Here is a 16,710-nt window from a genome sequence, read left to right as displayed (position 1 = left end):
TGATGATGATGATGATGATCATACATCCTCCTTTTTTCCATTAATTGCAAGACTTGGTTGTATTCCAATGAATAAGTTATTCCAAATATTTCAATTTCTCAGTTTTCACAAGAAATTAAATCAAGGAATTCAAGTAATTTGAAAAAAGCGTTTGTCGACTTTTAAGGTCTGTACTTAGGCTGATGGTAAACATTTTGTTTTTGTGAAAACTATGACTAGATCTGATTTCTATTATGTCTACAACGTGTGTTAAAATTAAAATTGTTTCTTACCCTTCTTCTTAGAGAATGGATGCTCTCTTAAAGTGTAATTGTGCACAAATATTTTCTAATTTCTTATTCTTTAATTCGTTTAAAAATTGAGAACTTTTGACAGAACTCAGATAATGGAAGGTGAATAAATACCAAATTTTTTTGCCCTTCCACAATCCCCCAAGAGCGACTTGTATGTACTTTCTTTACTTTTTGTACCATTTTCTCACTCACCCATATTTTATTTGTTATTGCTTTATCTAAATTTCTCCCTTTGTTATAAATTTAATAACCGTATAGTATTAATTACTCGCACTATAAATAATTCTGTGGCTTTTGTTGGCTGTTAACGATTTTATATTAAGTGATAACGGTGATGTAATAAACGGCTCCATTTTCTCCCCTTCTCTCGAGTAGCTAGGGATCAATATTAACGACTCAAAATACATAGCTATAGACCCTAGAGAAGTGTATCTTACTTTTTATTACTTTTTTACTCAATTTTTGTGTGTGATACCAACTTTAAAAATTCATAATGAGACGTAACTGTATACAGAAATATTCAATTAAACCTTTGAAGATCATACAAAATAGGAAAGGACTTTTCAGGTTTAATAGTTATCACCTATGTACTTTTGCTAGCACCTATCACTTCATTTAAAGTGAAAAAGATGTAAGACAAAATGAGGCGCTCTTCCTCTAGCTTCTTAATGTGATTTTGATCAATTCAATTCTCACTAAATGTGAATAACTGTACTTAAATTTTCGTAGACGTATAATACGCGTGAAGAGTGGCTCTGTTACGCTGCCTAATTAGTGACAGAAGATAATTAATAAGCCAATTGCATAAGTTATTGCTTTCTGAAACATTAGCTAGCGGCTTCGTTCGATCTTGTACTGATAACGAACCTCGGCTTTTCTATTTACGAAATTAGCATCATTGGCAGTCGAGTTATTTATTGCTGTGGAAACGAATCGACAGGTGGCCTATCGGATCACTTGTTAAAGTCCCTTGTACTTTCGTGTGTGTCGTCGTTTTGTTGCACGTACCACAATGGAATTTTAATTTTATCCTCATGTAGATGTGTATGTAGATAGTGCGTCTGCGTCAATGTTTTAGCACGGGATTACAATGCGAATTCTAATTTTGAAAAACTTTTACTTCAAACTGCTTTGGCATTTATATGCCATTCATGAGGAATTAGCTATCTTAAGTACCTAAGCCGCTAACATCACGTACATACTTGGGACCCAAGGACTCTTGATCCCTTTCGAAGTCTTTTAGAATTAGACCTCTCAGTTACCAAGGGATCCATGTGATAATTTTGAGCAACCCCCTCAAAAATAAAGTATAATCAGTACTATCATATAAAAGTTAATTGTGAAACATGATGTGAAACATATAATAAAAATTTTGATTTTCCTGTAAATATTAATTGCTGATACAATAGATACAATAATTGGTGTAGTTACCAGAAGGCAACCTAAAAATTCACCTTAGTATCTTTTATTTTTCTCGAACCATTAGATTAAGTTGTTACTTGTAATTTTTGCCCTAAGAGTTGCTGCAGCCCCAACGATAGATAACTTAACGATTAGGTACCACATATTTGTAACTGTCTACATCATGTTGTATTGTTTATTTCTAGGTTTCCACGACAATACCGGCTCGTATTTCGCAGATTCTTCCTCCAAATTACTAGAATTCCATTGGTGTCGATATGATAAAGGACTTACAGTGCTCGCATGTGGTGAACAACTATTTCCGAAACGTATTGTACTTTTTTGTGTGATGATGGTGCCTGTAGTAACTTCGTCAACTCCAGGAGTCAGGAATTAGTCATTTGCGGTATGTATCTAATCCTGCTCAAACTTTATCGATTAGTTATACGATTTATACCATCATTTTGTCTCAATTTTGTGGATTTACTTTCTTGAGAACGATCACATTGGTAAACATTAGAGTCACCAGAATTGAGATGACGCGAGACACTTGATGGTCACAAGAACATGTATTACACCTGAAACTCTTAAATCACCTTAATATATCTACTGCAAGACAGAAGTACTAAATCCAAATAAAAACTTTTTAAAAATCACCTAATACTTAATGTCAAACTTAGTTATTAACATGCTTCATCTTTTAAGTAATGAAATAACAAACCACACAATTCTGTTACTAGAAAATAAATGAAATTTCATTTCCCTCTTTCGGAAAATTAGTTGGCGAATTTGTTTGTTTATTGTTCCTAGCAACTTTCACGAAATAAATTCTACAAACGAATTATGCTCCACTTTGAAAGAATTGACATAGAATACAGAATATATTTCACATTTTTTTATTTTTCATTTCATTTCAAATTCCAGAACACAAACGTCCTTTCGTTTTTGAAAATTTTCATGACTACCGTGAATTGTTTCTCAAGCTGTAGTACAATGCGTTTTTTATTTATTTAGTTTTTTTTCTTTAACTCTTGACATTCAAGACGAGAAAAATATCCCCGCGATACGGATGCTGTCGAGCAAAGTATCCTTTTTATCGTGTTGTGTAACGCGTTTAGCGCTGTCGTGAAGGTTGTTTTTATCTTTAATAAAAGTTTTTTGAGCGCTACGTTGTTGCCCAGGAGCAGTAATTAATTATTTTAATAAAATGATAAGCTTTCTCCGAAGAGCGAGGAGCAAAGGTAACATTCGAAGGCAGTGAATGAGAATACGTTTGTACATTTACATCAGTAGCGGCTATTAAAGTGAAGTAGAGGATTTTACCTATTTTCCGGATACTATCGGAATTTATTTCACAAGATGACTATAATTTCTGTTAGGGGTACATATGTAGTTATTTCTTATAATACAATAAATGAGGAGATTTCGTCGAAAAGTATGCACAATTGTTCTATCCGCTTAAAGCGCTTACTAATATTTCAAATAGCCCTTGAATCGTCATTGTAATGACCTTTGTATAGGTAATAACGGCGGAAGTGAAGAGCTAAGCGCGTGGGCGCCGCACCTCTGCTAGCTGAAAAGATGGCAGCATGTCGATCAACCTACTGCACTTGCATGTTCTTTGAACATACTTATACCTTAACGCGAAGTATTAATACTGATACGACAAATTCCCTCGCATATACCCGAAATAAAAATGTTCAGTCTCCCAGAGTTTGTGAAAGCGAGACTCGAGTCTCCGTCTCTCATCTAGTCTCTCTTGTGTCGCTGAGAGAGACTGTCAAAAAAACTGTTTAGCGTCTCTGAACGAGAGACTCGAGTCGCTCATAGAGAGATCCTCATTTCGTATTCAGTCTCTGAACGAGAGACTCGAGTCGCTCATAGGAAGATCCTCATTTCGTATCCAGTCTCTGATTAAGAAACTCGAATCTCTCAATAAGTGGTGTCTCGATAGACATGATTAAAACTTTCTAAGTTAAACATATTTCAGAGATCCCAATCTTTCAACGAGACCCGAGTTTCTCAATTTTTCAGTTTTATTAATTCAGTCTCTCTGTGAGAGACTCGAATCTCTGAATTAACGATTTTATCGTTCGAGTCTCTCATACAGAGACTGTGAGAGATCCATAAAAACACCTAGGCAATAATTGAGAGACTGTGAGAGACGCTCTCAGAGACGCTAAAAGACTTTGAGAGACTGAAACTTTTTGTCTACGGTATTCTGAGGAATATTCAAGGGTATACAGCACCTAATTTTACGGTTAGTTTTTTTCGGCTTTTGTAATTTTTCGCCTGTTTCTGAAGGCACGAGTCGCCACTGATACACATAGCTTGGTAACGTAGAACCTTTAAGGTTCAACGGAACCATATCGATGGCGTGATGATTAGCAAGTGGCTGGAATTGCACGCCGAGCCCCGGTAATTGCACCTCGGCGCGTTTTTGGCAACGAACGGCAATTTCGGAACGTGTTGACAACGTGTATTGTGGGTATTTTGCTCGTAAATTTCGAATGCAGAATTGAAATTACTGTAATTATTAATTACGTGTACCTACCGAAGGGGCAACTAAACGTAACGAGACTGTATCCCGGAGAAAAGATGGAATCAGGTGTTCAACTCTAGATGACACATATTACGTTGATATACGCAATCGAAACTTCTCATCAGCAGTTTCGGAAAGAAAGCATTAATAATATTATTTATTGCCGGTTAACAACGCTCGATCTTATCAAAAAATTACAAGTTTCGCAACTGCTTCTTTTATTGCAAATATTCACTTTATTGACTCGTTAAGTATTTTTAAAAAGTTTCAGATTTTCGCATGCTGTTCTTGACGAATAAATGAAAGTCAGCGTAAAATTGTTGATAAAACAGTTGAGTCTGTCGCATGAATGAAGTAACTCCAATAGCGAAAATACAATTTTATTAACAAATCACTAAATCTTCTATGAATGGTTAATCTAAACAGATGATTAACGCCCAAGGCATCAGAAGCTGCTTCGGTAGCCGACATTCTGTTGAGATAATCTATGGCGTGCTGATGGGAACAAACAAATTCGAATTCGCAAGCCACAAATCCAGAATGCTGACCAAAATCATAATGTTTATACCAAATAGGTACAAAAAAAAACAATGAATGAAGAGTTTTAACCACACAATGACAATCGTTCCTGCCCATAGTACCTCTCAACAACAACACTGAACTGACTAATTCGACCATCACCATGGTCATGTAGTAGACCCAAATCGTTTAGCTCGATACATGTTTTCTGGGTGTGTAGCAACTACCCCGTGCTTAAGTGTGAAACTACTCGATGTTACAACATACAACAGGAACAAAATTGTAGACGATACCATGCGTGGTTGTGTGTAGTTGTCGTTGTTTGTGTTGTTTAAGGCCCAGCCAGGGCTCCTTTGTTTCAAACACTTTCGACGGTCGACAGCGTACGCCCTTACACTGTATGTACTGAAGGAACAATACGTGTATTACCATATTAATAACGACTAGATTGTCTGGTATTTAGCTTCGAAAACAATAGTCCACTTGTCGAGCGGCCACGACTATACACGATAAATTATTCATTGATGATCAAGGACGAACGAAACAGCAGAGCCATCTACATACAAGAAAGTAGTGGTAAACTAAAGAATCATCATCACCATAAGGTCGTTCAGTCACTGGTTGGATACGTACCTCCACTCATTCCTATCCTGAGCTAAACTTCGCATTTCCCTAAAAATAGAACAACCCACATCCTTAACTATTTGCGAACAGTAATCTAAGGTAGGTCTACCTCTACCCTTCCTAACTCCTATTCTTGCCTCTAATATGTCTCTGACTAGACGTTAATGTCTGAGAAGGTGTCCTACCAACCTATCTCGCCTATTTCTTATTAGCTTCCATAGAGTCCCCTGTTCTCCTATTCTTTCTAATACCTTTTCATTTCTAACCTTTTCTACCCACATTATCTTCATCATTCGCCTATAACACCACATTTGGAAGGCTTCTAACCTTTTTTTCCGCCGCTCCCACTGTCCATGTTTCGCTCCTGTACATCGCCGCGCTCCAAACATACACCTTCAACAACCTTTTTCGAATTTCTAAATTAATCGTTCGCGGGCATAGAAGTGACTTATTTTTATTAAAGGCGACACGATCCTGCGCTATCCTCTGCTTTATATCCCTAGTACTCCTTCCATCCTGACTTATCTGACCTCCTAGATATCTAAAATCAGCCACTTCTTCTAATTTTTGTCTCCTATCTTTATATTCGTTCTTTCCTTACTTTTCTTCCCTTGCATACCAGTATTTTAGTTTTACTCTTATTTACTTTCATACAGTACTGATCTGTCAGTACCGCTTCCATTTTATTTAAAGCTACCTCCAAGTCGTCATTGGTAGATGCTAAAGAATAATAAAAATAAAAAATATTTATTTACAACATTAAAAAAAAATAGAAAATCAAAAAATTTGTAATGAATTTATATCGATGACCTCTGCATTTCCATGGGCCTAATTCTGTCTTTTCCATTTCCCTATTGCGCTTTGCCAGCATTTAATAATCCTTAATGTTAAGACCACCCTTACAATATTGTTTCAGTCAAATCCCCATCTTCAATGAGAATAAGAATAACACAATATTATGCAGTTTTGTAGGCACAACATGAGACATGCTTGACAATATATTCAGATACATGCTCGGAAGGCATCGATACTTAAGACGCATTGATCGTAGTTGTTTTGACAATAACAGTAGCTCGTCGTCGTACGCATAAGGTGAAGCATGAGCTACATAAGCGGTGCAGGTAATTTTTTCTTAAATAATTTACTGACTATGTTCAGTGATCAATAATAATTATTACTTTTAGAAAGTACTTAGGTATTTTACTGTTTAAAGTTTGTTGTTTCATACGAATGCACGGCTTTAACCTATACATACGTATAATCCGAAGTTATTGATTAAACGTATCTCATAGATAGAAATACCCTCACGATCGATGAAGGCTTTACACTTATTAATGTTGCACGTTAACAAATGTATTGGTAGATTGTGTCCTAGTTTGCAAATCAGTATAAAGAAGTGTACGTGACGGGCGTTAGGAGAGCAACGAGATCTATGTAAATGTATGGACATTGTACATATATTCACATACATTATGTAAGATGCTGAAGGATCATAACTTTACCTTTAATGATTCGTTAAGTTTATCTTAAAGGAATACGCATCTATGTCCATATACGTATGTATCTAGCTGTCTTTCTAAATGTATTTATTAATAGAAACCAGAGTACGAGACCTTTGTGGAAAAGAAATTTAACAAATTGACAAAGATAAACGCATGTATCTAAAAGTACGTAATAGAAGAATTTGCTTGTGAAATAATTGGCAAAACTAAGGAACGAAAGTAAAGGGTGTACAAGATGTAATTTTGATGGAAAACTCGAATTCTTTATTGGTTCATGAAGGATACAGAGTAGGGTTATGTATGGAATTACATATTGGGTAAATGCCTCCAACCCGAGTAGAATTTATTTTTGGGAACCGGTTGGGTTTTCCCAAATTCAAATGGGGTCCCAAATGGGATACCCAACCGGTTCCCTATTGGAAATGTAACGCCTTCCCCACCTGGGACCCGGTAGGGAAAGCCCTAATTGGAAAATTTAGGGAAATTCCAAATGAATTTTTATGTATGTATAAAATGTATAGAAAATTTAATATATATTAAAATTAAAATGATACATGTATTCGAAAGAAAAATATTTTAAGTATAATATGGGTAGTATATCATATGATAGTATAATATAATTTCTACTAAATAACTGCATTTTCCGCTAGGTTGGAGGGTCACTCACTCTTTCTTCTAATCTATGCTGCTCTTCAATATCATCATGAGAATCACTTAAATTGTTTAATAAAATAGTATCATGATTTTCACCTGAAACACTTTCTGGAATTGAATTATTGAACGTTGTATCACTATTACCATTCTCACAAACAACATTTTAATGTCTAACCTCAAATTTTCTTCTTCATGTATTAAAGATAACTCCCGATTTTTTTCATGAAATCTTCTGACACGTAAACGTGTAAGTTCCCGACGTCTTTCTCGCGATGAGCTTGTTGACATATTACATAAATAAATTGTTGAAAATATCCATGTTGATACACGAAAAAGAAAAAAAAAATTATCAAGATGGTCACGAACGCACGCTACCGCCCCTTTTACTTCAAAATGTCTTCTTGGATTACAATAAAATGAGTCTGAGATATAGTTAGGGAAATCCTAATTGGGTCCCAATAAATACTTTCCAATAAATGGTCAACTGTTNAATTAAATAATTATTAATTACTCTTCGTAGTTTGGGATTGCCCTAAAATACGGAGATCAAAATTCATTGGGCATAGGTGGGAAATGCCCAATTTGGGAAAATCCAACAACCTCCAATAGGGACCCAATTGGAATTTGGGAATTCCCAAAATAAATTCTACTCGGGAAGGGCGTTAAATCGCATAATCTGGGCGGCCAATTCTGGTCACCAGATGACTCATGCGGTAATGGAATTGATTCTTGATCTTCTTGCTGGTACTACAAGTCGCCCACCTCCCCATCTTGCAATTTAGGCTAAAAAATTGGACTGTCATGTCGCAATAAGGAGCACCATTAAGTATTATTGTTTCAACAACTGCGTATTTTCGAAGAAGAACGGTCTAATAATGCTTGCAGTCCAAAATCCGCACCAAACAGTAGTACGTTTTGAATGCATCTGCTTCTAGACAATTATTCTTAGATTTTCCGAACCCCACATGCGATTATTTTGTGGGTTAACAAAGCCATCAAGATGAGCTTCATCGTTGAAGATGATTTTGTTAGAAAAATTAGCATCCAATTGTTGTTTCATAATCCATTCGACGAACTCTCTTCGCTGAGCATGGGTAGTAGACTGCAGTTGTTGACTCAATTTAACTTTGTAGTCTTAAACATAACAAAACTTTCGTGAGAAGGCGATGGTGTCATTGGGGCTGAAGGGGGGGGAGAAACGTAGAGTAACGCTTATGAAAAGTACCCTATATCAAACTGTGATACTAGGGCTGAAAATACTGCAAAAATGTTTAGTTACTCGACTGAGAACACGTCAACATTTGTCACAAAACTTGGTAAAAGTATGAACAAATTCAAGTTTTTCTCACAGTGCAGCCAAAAAAGTGGTGACGCGTTCCCTCCAGCTGACTCATGTAGGGCGACTCCAGTTCTCCCAGATAGCCCTGTCGGAGCCATATAGGCTCATATGAATCACGTACATTAGCATACTCACCCCGTCTTGCCCCGAACCTCGTTTCTCCCCTACATTCATTTTCAGGATACCGTACTAATATATCATAGCCGCCGATTTTATCATCACATAACATACATAAATAAGTCCCCATTTTAAAAGAAGAAAGATAACGTTAGTTAATATTGCGTTAAAGGTTACAACGTTTGCCCGGAAACGTTGGTTCCGTCTTTTTCCATCTTGAAAAGGTTTCCTTTAATTCGAGCGTAATAGTACGTACGGTCGGGTCGGCCGGCCGGCCGGTATGTACCATGTACCACACGCATAGAACAATTTTATCGCCGGTTAGTTACGATCTCTGTATAGCGAAGCAACATAAAAGCGGTTTGTAAAAAGGCAGTTACACGTGCACTTATATTCAAATGAACGCGCACCAGAAACATCATTCCGGCTGCCTACGTGCATATTCATTACACCAATTAAATGCCGCGGATTATATACGATCGTATTTCCACTGAATTACGGCAGCGCCCCCAGTCCACAATAATACACATATCACGAAAGCCTTTTCGACATGCGTCCCCCGTTCTACACGTCGACGCCATCGTGGTCGTCCTTGCCGTCGTCGTCTCGTTTCGCGTCATCTTCATTCGGCGCTGATTGATCTATTACAACTGCAGCCATTACTAATTATTATAATGATGTTACCGGAAATGTATGAAATCTAGGAATTGTACACAATTCCTAGGAAATGTACCTATACAATTCCGAAGCTATTTAGGAAATGTATAAAATATAAAAAAAAATAATGTTCGTAATGGAGAACTATGGAGAAGAGTGCCATCCGTTCTAAATGTGAAGGTACTTTGAAATATTATTCTGAAAATTCATTTGTGAATTTTTTACCTACACGCTACCTCAAATTAATGGGGGAAATATTGTTTCTGTTGTCACGTCCCCGCCGGGAATCGAACCCGGGACCTTTGGCTTTACGCACCAATGTTCTGACCACTAAACTACAAGAAGTGACAACAACAACCACGACCAACCGACCTACAAGGTTAACGATTCGTCGAACTAATGTAACTAAATATACTGAATATACTACGATTAAACATACATACAATTTAGACATCTTTTCGAAGTGAGTTAGTTTAATATGAAATATTATTCTGAAAATTCATTTTTGAATTTTTTACCCACTACACGCGACTTCGAATTAATATTTCACATTAAACTTCGAAAAGATGTCTAAATTGTATGTATGAAGGTACTTATTTTTCCTATACTTTTTTATTTAAAACGATTGCATATTGCAATTGTTCTGTGCCCGTGTCGATGCAGAGGTAATAGGGACCCGGGTCCTTCCAGTAATATGCAATTTTCATCCAATCTCGCGCTTTTTTACGACCCTATAAGTTAGGGCCAATTCTGAACGCCGCCCGATAATTGCTTTAAGCGATCCCCAATTATCAGGTCGCTTGTATGAACGTAGTCGACACATACATACATACATTCATGTACACAGATACGTGATTGTTAATGACGAATGTTTACAGGTGCAAAATTCGGCCTCGAGTGCTACTCGTGTTCTACATTGGTTCGTCATGCAAAAACGTTTCGATACGAATGCGGCGATAAAAAAGTGCACAAATCACAGCTTCGTTATAACCTAGATCGCCTTTTTTGGATAAACCGGCTAGCCACTGGTAACGAAAACAATGTCTTTTGAGCAATATACTTTCTTCTGTATTGTTTTTTTCGATTTTATTGCATTTAAAAATAAATGGATTGATAACTGCCAAATTATAACTAAATGGCAAATGTCAAAAATACCAGTAGGTAGTCTTGGAAAGTCGTCAAAGATAAAGGTCCTGTTTGGAGCACGTAATAGGATAATATCCTTTTTGCTGTTATGGTTCGTGAATCACTATCACCAGTTATGTACTTAATAATATTCTAAGTGCCTTGGCTCTAATGTAGGTAAGTCCAATCGTCTGCTTTAAGAATGGAACTGTATTTTAGGCCTATTTTCGATATACGGGATGTTGTCGTTTTATCTGAATTTTTTATTGAAGGTCGTCGTCTTTTGCCGTGTTCGGCTTCTTTAAATATTAATATTCGGTTTTAGTGTTATCGATGTAATGCAGCTAAAATACCATCGACGGAATAATTCGGTTAATTTACGATCTGTAAGAACTCTGATTCACTTAATACTGGAAAAACTTTGACGGTTGTGTTGTAGAACAAACAAAATTGTTTAGTTGTCCGAAGCACTTTTCGGGTAACAAGGTTACCTTCTTCAGTGTCGTGTTTTGGCGTTGGGGTTTGAGCTATTTTGTTTGTTCTGATTCACTTGTGTGAATTGCGATGCCCCTTAGACTTACGTTTGTATATGACGAAGCTATGTCCCACAGACTTATAGTAAGAAAGGACATTTAAAGTGTACCTATTTCTAGGGCATTTAAATGTTTCAAATGTTTTATAAAAACTTGTGACTTTTCGGTTTGTTAGGCCTTCTCGAATACTACATTATCGATGAAGATTTTAAGAATCCTATATTAAGGCTGTTTTAACTACTTAGTAAAAGCTCAAGTGCTTCAAGGAGGTTGGTCATCCGAAACCCCTCGTTCAATACGTTCTTGTTCATTATGTTTGTTACATTATTATTTGTAAATTGAATTCAATATTTTAAAACCTTACCCTGATCTACCTACCTACATATGTATTTTACTTCGCTTTTTGTTTTATTACATATTTTTAAGAATAATCATTTCGTGCTGTCATGTTCTTGCTGCAATGGAACATGGCCTAATTGTGTATAATTTAATACAAGCTCGTTCTTGCGCTTTTACATCGCGTTTATGCAATTTATGCTTATTGTGTGTCGTATTTCAACAGATTGCGCAGGTGCTAAATTATTGATTAAAAGTCCAATTGTTCGATTATTATTAATCCCTAACCGAATCGCCCATTTGCAAACCAAGCGAACCGGTAGCCGATCAAAAATAATTTATTGACAAACTCTTCATCAATAACAAGACAACCTCGATTACACATACTCCAGATCTTCTTCCCACAAAGACATTTATGAACAACTCCTCATCGTGTAGCTTTCTACATACGTAGATACACATAGGTATACATATTCGTTTCTGGGAGAAAAAAATTATTCGACCAATACAAACTGAAGCAGAAACATCTTGAAAGAAGATTGTTTGCACAGGTAAATTTAGAACTGTACAGGTGCGAAACGAAAAGAAAAGGTTAGGAGCGTTCAAAATGGGGTGTTACAGGCGATTGATAAGGATACCGTGGATAGAGAAGTTTAGAAATGAGGAAGTATTAGAGAAAGTAGAAGAACAGAGAATGCTATGAATATTAATAAGAAATAGGGGAGATAGGACACCTTCTCAGGCATGAAAGGATAATTAGAGGAGTTAAGAGGAATATAGGTATATCTAGATTAGATTATTATTCACAAATAGTTAAGGATGTAGGATGATCTGGTATTAGGAAAATGCGAAGATTAGCTTAGGATAGGAAATAGTGGAGGCACTTGTTCAACCAGTCTCAGGACTGACGACCATATAATGATGATGATGATGATGATGACTGAAATGAGATATGGCTCATGAATTTCTCTTAAGGATTTTCTTTTATGTTTTCGTGGAGGAGAGGAAATCTTCAAAAGACACCCAGCCGTCCATACGACTGGGTGGTGTCGGATTTCCGAGGAAGAAGTCCTTGGACCTACTGACTAAAACCCCTGTACCTCAGGCCGTTCTAGGACCAATCAAGGTCCTCTTCAGCCGTCTCTTAAGGATCTCATGTGACAAACCTGATGCGTGTGTAACCTTACAAAGAAGTGGGTAATTCCATCATCTGCATTATGAGGATTCGATGAAGCAAATATTAAATATAGGAACTCTTCTTAGGCACACTTGTGGTTATCTGCTAGTTGATATCACTTGAAACCTATCAACTAATGCCATCTGATTGGTTTTCTTATCGATTATTTTTCCTCAGGAGGCATTCATAGTGATGCGCGAAGGCGTTATATTCCGTTTGCGCTCTCTATATAGGGCAATCTCATGGACAACACATGGGGCAGTGTGGCTAACCTGGTTCGGATCCTAGCTACCCACTTTCAGGTCATACACTAGTAGATTTTTTTTTAAAAACCCACAAAGTCCAATATGCATATTTATATTTGCTTAATGCCAAATGGCATTAATCTTATTTGTGAAAAAGGAACCTCACAACACTTACATGAATATCCTGTATGTGTTCCTAGACGGTTGCCTGTCTTGAAATTGTAATCGTCCTCTCCAAAGCTCACTGAGAAAACACTCCAATTTGCAAAAGTAATGACCATTTACATCTGTAATTCGATTATTTGTTTTTCGACCACTTTTCGTTTTTGCCTCTGTAATCACTGCATTACTTCTGTAATTTCGGTCGATCCGCATTTGCTCAGCACGTAAGTCGTTAACATTTCAGTTCTGAAAATCGCACCCTCGAGCTGAGGCAGCTCGTTGTCGAAATCAGAGCGTAAATTAAGTGCAACGAAAGCAATTTTAACAAGCAGTTATCGGGCACTCTTCTCTCATACTCTTCCACGGAACGCGGCAGCAACAACAAGATCCGTGATCATTCCAGGCTTCTACCGGGCTAACCAAGAAGCCAAGAAAACAGCCATGCATGCAGCTGGGTTTCACGTTGGCCGATCGGACCAGTACAACCACACTATACCATCCATCAAGCGAGGGGTCTTATTAACGCGGAATGCTCGTGTGATAATTATACGCTTGATCGGCTGGTCGGCGAAGAACAACCTGAAAAATGATCGCTGAAATGTGTGGCTCGGCCTTTCACCATTGATACCTTTTCCGTACTTAATACACTCTCTTCTTTGACAGTTTATGATGTAATTATATTAACCACTAGCAATTAATTAATAGGGATTAACAATAACTCGTTCTTTCATATTTAATTCGAGTACTAATTAGTAAATGATAATCTCGATATTTTGCCATAAATTGATTTGCAATAATATACATTGTAGGTACGTATTAAGTAGGTAGCGGTTCAAAATTACACATGGCATGCATTCAACTTTTTGAAATTATTTCAATGTTTAATTCATTATAAACGAAAAGCAGTTAATTTAATATTTAGCATGGTATGAAAACAAACAAAAGTAAACAAAAATACTGGTATGAAAGGAAAGGAAAAATAAGAAAAAAGTGAATATAAAGACAGAAGACGAAGAATTAGAACAAGTAGATGATGTTCAGTATCTAGGATACTAATACTTTAGGATGGAAGGAGCAGTAGAGATATAAAACAGAAAATAGCGCAAGGACTTCTTGCCTTTAACAAAAAGAAATCACTTCTATGATTTATGACGGTTAATTTAGAAATTCGATAAAGATTGCTAAAGGCGCTGTACGGGTGCGAAACTTTGACGGTGAGCCCAACGGAAAAGAAAAGGTTACAAGTTTACAAAATGTGACAGCGTTGTCAGCCTGTACGATAATTATGGGGACATACGATAATTTTGCTTCAAATACGATGTACGATATCGTAATTCAAATTTCTATTAAACGTACGATAATTCGTGTTTATGGGATAAAAAAATATTTTCAAATAGTAATATGTAGTGGGACTACGGTATTTGTTTCTGCCAACCTGTTGCCTTGTTTTTCTACCTTCTTAAAATCTTTTGATAGAACAAATGGTCATTTGAACAGTCTCTGGGTATTTTCACTACATAAAAATACAAATTCTCTCTAATTTACAACAGAGCTTGGCAAACTCGACTCTTTTGATTCTCGAAAGCTTCTCAGCTAGATCCTTGCTAAACTGGCGACGGTAAACGGACTTTTACTTACAAGTCAGTGTATTGAAATGAATAGGGGATGCAATAAATTTGAGATCACTGATCACTGATGAAATGTTATCTCGTTTTAATTCGAATAATCTTTATACAAATAACAATAAGAATAATGGTGATGATAGTGATGACGATATAATAATAAAACAGAATTAATACGTTGATTATTATTATTGTATTAGATTCAATTATTTNTTAAAACGTTGATTATTATTATTATATTAGATTCAATTATAAAAAAAATATTTTTATGTATGTTGAATAGTTGATTTTAAGAACTTAAGTAGTAGGTCTACTCCGACATATTGCGTGTCATATACAATGAAGGACATTTGAGGGTCAAATTCTAAATTTAGTTTTACTTGGTATTTTGCGACTGTTTACCTATTGTTGAAGGCACGAGCCGCCACTGATGCCAATATAGAAGTTATTGTCCAAGATGATTAATTTAATTACGTATCGGTTTTGTTACAAGATTGGATTTAATTCAACATGACCTCGTACGGATTATGGATGATGGTCGTTTTCTCTTAGTTTACGTTTGTTAATTACCTACTTTATTCTAATTATACCTTAACCGGGGTTAATCGCGGCCAGTATTAATTTTGTATGTCGTCGGGCAGCAATGTGCTCTTGTATTTAATAATCATAAACATGAGGGGGTAACCAGTTACTTATAATTACTGTCTATCGCAGTGCGACAGCTTCTGTTTATGAATATTATCGGAGCTTCGTCGAGCGAAGTCTTACATTACCAACTGCCGTATACAGAGGCGATTCTGATTTATTCTGTAACGCCTTTCCGCGTCAAATTTGCATAGGCAAATACGATCGAATATTGTAGATTACTGACTATAAGGCGAAATCGGTTGCTGCATCGTGTTGAATCACAACACGTGATTGCTATGAAACACATCTATTCGATATAGGCCAACGTCTATCTCTTTGTTATGTCCAGGCCTATAACAGACCAGTTTTAGTTGCAAAAGAACAGGAAATTAATTTTCTTTTATGGAGTATATATTTACTGCTGACTATTGAATATAAGAAAAACTCAATATTTTACATAAAATTGAATTTCCCTTTTTTATTTGAAACTAATTGTTTAGTAATTACAGGACGTCGTACCACATGCCACACGTCGTTCACCCTTAAAAAACTACCGCAACCGAGAATGTGGGAAACGGTCGGAGTCGTAGTAAAGGTACGTGTGACCACGTTACCCTTAGCACAGGGGGTCGAGATAGCGGGTGGTACTCCTGGACGGGTGACTAACGTAGCCGCTCGTGTGTCAAACCAGTTAAGACTTGTAATGATTAGATAGGTTTCGGACGGACTAAGGGGTTCTAGGAGGCCTTTCCTAATTTCTAAGTAGAACTGCTAGCAGTGGCTTCGGCCTCCGTGTACTGATTGAGCGTATCTCAATCCTTCGCCCAAGGGGAGCGTGGTAGAAATCGCCTGGTTTATCTGAGTAGACTAGGAGAAACTCCACTGTGGTAGGGTTTACATAGGTTCCGTCATCACCAGGGGTTTTTAGGAGGCCTTTGGTATTTTGTAGATAGAATTAGTAACGGTTATTTTGGCCTCCATGCACTGATTAAGCCCAACTTGATACCTCCTCCAAGGTGGACGTGGTAGGAATCACCAGATTAATCTACATAAACCAGGGGAACCTCCTATCAGGTAGGGATTGCATAGATCTCGTCCGTAGGTGGCTTTGACCTTTCTGCTCTGATTGGGGTTGCATTCAACAGAGTACTCTAAATAAACCAATGGTAACCCATCCCCCAAGGTATTGCGCTATGTAATGCATTTTAATTTCTACTGTAAACACATAGTCTGTA

General features: G+C 36.8%; 1 long non-coding RNA gene across 1 annotated transcript in view; it reads left to right on the top strand.

The window, feature by feature from the left end:
* The first annotated feature begins 1,925 nt into the window (after window positions 1–1,925).
* Window positions 1,926–16,710, top strand: part of LOC108733223 — a 168,258-nt gene continuing 153,473 nt past the window's right edge. Inside the window, exon 1 of the long non-coding RNA XR_003232479.1 lies at window positions 1,926–2,100. This is a non-coding gene — a long non-coding RNA (uncharacterized LOC108733223). The remainder of the gene's footprint in view (window positions 2,101–16,710) is intronic.

Source organism: Agrilus planipennis, unplaced genomic scaffold (assembly GCF_000699045.2).
Source record: "Agrilus planipennis isolate EAB-ADULT unplaced genomic scaffold, Apla_2.0 scaffold1, whole genome shotgun sequence".
NCBI lineage: Eukaryota > Metazoa > Arthropoda > Insecta > Coleoptera > Buprestidae > Agrilus > Agrilus planipennis.
The sequence above is the reverse complement of the archived record's forward strand: the minus strand, read 5'-3'. Positions and strand labels throughout refer to the sequence as shown.